We start from the raw sequence: 3,030 nt of genomic DNA, 5'->3' as shown, positions 1-3,030 counted from the left end.
CCCGGGAAGAGCCCAATGATGGTGCTAACTTGGGCCAGTGAAGCAATGTCCTCCACAACTAGACTGAAGAACAAAACGACAGCAACTTGTCTATTCCCCTTCCCCCAATTCCCCAGCGCTGTTCCCATTCCCCAATTCCCCAAAAATCTTTTTAAAAAAACCAAAACAAAACAGAAAAAACATACAAATATATAAAATGTGTAATATATATGCCATAGAAAACTATTTACTTTTCGGTAGTTGGAGGGGAAAAACACACTTACATATTTTATTTCCTATATTTCAATCATTTGCACTTATAAATATGTATTAATTTTGTTTATAAAAATGGGAAAACTCTAACTCAGAAGCCCTTAGGCTATATGTAAAATAGCTCTCAATTTCTTTTTTTAAAATCTATAAATACTTCACATAATCATTGTCAAAACAAAATTGCATATTTTTAAACTAAACTGGAGATATCTCTCAAAGCAGAAGTATAAGCAGGAAGCTTGAACTAAAAATTCTGGGTTTTTTTCTTTATATAAATTTTGGCTTTTATTTTTTTCTGTTTTTTTTTCTTGTGACTACAGGAATATGCATAGCTTCAGAAATTTTCATTATAAAAAGTTAAGCAAATAGCATAGGAGATAATACCACAAAGAGCTACACAACACTCACAATAATGAAATTTCAAGCAGCTTCCAAAAATGATGACAAACTAATTTTAATTATGAGAAAATTCTCAAAATATAATGGTTTAAAATATCAGAAAACCGAATCATTTACACAGCTATGTTTTAAAATTAATATGTGCATAAAAGAAAAAAGAACAGCACCAAATATTTTCTTCTTTATACTTTTTTCTTAGTTTCTAAATCAAGTTATTTTTGTGATGCATGCATATTTTGTAAATAGAAAAAACTAAATATTACAAAACGTTAAGCAACAATAAATACAAATCCAAGTAAATAAAAGCTGTCAAAAGTGAAAATGGAATGTATGACAGTAAAGTAGAGTTAAGAAGATTGAGGCAATTCTAAGCTGATGTGTTAAACTGAAGAGACTCAATTTAGTAAGAGTGCCTCATTTGATTTATAGAAAATGGTGTCCTGAGATGTGAATTTATTTGTCCAGCATCCAAATCAGGTACTTTAGGTTGTGCTAGGGAGGGGGAAAATGTGCCCACCAGCAGGAGCAGTGACAGCAGTGGCAGCGGCGTTTCCCACCCTGACCCCCACAGTCACCTACCTCTTCGTCCCTGGGGCAGTGGTGGGGGAGGTGGAGGATGGCAGGGACAGACAGTGGAGGCAGCTGGACTAAACAGGTCACCTGCAGGTATTTCATGCATGGCGCTTGCAAGGAAGGAGAGAACTGTCACTACTTGCATGACCTCTTTGACAGTCCATACAGTGTAGTGTGCAAGTATTTTCAGTGAGGGTACTGTATTTANGTAGGCCTGCTTTTTCATCCCTTTGTCTTCTTCCTCTGTGGAGTTTTCATGGTTTTCTTTTTTCCTCTCACACTCGTCCTCACATATTTGATCCTTCATTTGATGCTAGTTTCCTTTTGGTCTGACACATTATTTCTATGTTCTTTGGTTATTATTTAGAATTAACCTCAAATATATTTTATTAGAAATGCACTGAGCCCACTTTACATCCTTTCCCCATCCACCTAGCCCTACCTACCCTGTTGTGTTGACTACCTGGCAGCAAGCGCCAGGCTTTGGCTTGAGCTCCATTGTACCAGCCACTGTAGCAACCTGCAGCAGCTCTAGCACTGCACCCAAGGAGCTGCCCAAGGAGACCGTTTCCAGATGAAGTGGTTCCCATACCACCTATCAATCAATGTTTTCTTGAGACACTGTAGTCAGCTTATTTTTATGTATTAGGTAGATCTGCTATGTCTCCTAGTCTTGGCAGGTTGGCCTTATGTCATAGGTGTCCTGTAGGGCACAGTGGCAGAGTCTCCCTGGTCACCTGAGCCAGGTGCTCCAGGAGTGTCCCTTGTGTGTGCCCTCCTGTTATAGTTCAGCCTTGATTGCTGTTGGCATGTTAGTGGGTGGGATTGACCCTCAGGCTGACTGGCTGTGGGGTTTGACCTCATCCACAGCTTATGGGCTGCTGTATGGGAGATTTACCCCACAGGGTGGGATCTGCTCCAGCAGGCTCTGATGCCTGTTGAGACCTCCCTTTGTGTGTGCCACTTATGGGGCTAATTGGGCAGTGCTCTGCTATGGCCTGAAGCCAACCTCCAAGTATGTTGGTTCTGGGGCCTCAGGCTCCGGTGTAGGCCCAGGTCACCCATTGCCTGTTACTGGCCAGGGTCTACCTGGTAGGAGCTGCAATGGGATCCATGGTTGTTTATTGCCTGTGCTAAATCTGGAGGCACGTGGGAGAGGCCATGCTGTGAACTGAGGATGGTTGCCATCAATACGAAGCCTGGGGTAACTCCCCCCAAAATCCAGGACACCCGGAGGCCTGCTGCCACCTGCCAGCTCCCTTAGGGTTTAGCCACTGTTAAAACCTCATGTGATATGTGAATTGGGTGAGGAAGGGCTTCAGGGAGTCACTAGAGTGGGAACAGGTTAACGTAGACTATGGTTTGGTGCCAGTGCTGAGCCTGAAGAGACTCAGCGAAAGTCTCAGAGCACACCGAGGCCAGTTGCTGCCTGCCTGGGGCCGGTGGGCTCAGATAGTTTTCCAAGAAAGAATGCAATGTGGGAGGGGCTGTCTGTTCATGGAGAAAGTTACTCCAGCTGTGCACAAGTTGGATGAGGCAGGATCCCAGATGAGTCAGCAGGGCGGAGCAGCGGCGCTCACCAGGCCAATCAGATTAGGATTTGGGCTGTGGGGCAGGCTCAACATAGGAAAGATGGCACCCACCTGCTGGAAGAAGACTCCCTCGCTGGGAAAATGCCGACTGTTCTTCAGCACTCCCCCTGAAGCCACACACCTCAGTCTGCACCCCCTGAATGTCTCCAAGGCCCCCCGAGTCACCGTCCCTCCGTTGGAGTTCAAGGTGAGTGCCTTTGAACGAGTGAATCTG

This window comes from Hipposideros armiger, unplaced genomic scaffold (assembly GCF_001890085.2).
Source record: "Hipposideros armiger isolate ML-2016 unplaced genomic scaffold, ASM189008v1 scaffold_3793, whole genome shotgun sequence".
NCBI lineage: Eukaryota > Metazoa > Chordata > Mammalia > Chiroptera > Hipposideridae > Hipposideros > Hipposideros armiger.
Note: the sequence above shows the minus strand (reverse complement) of the source record.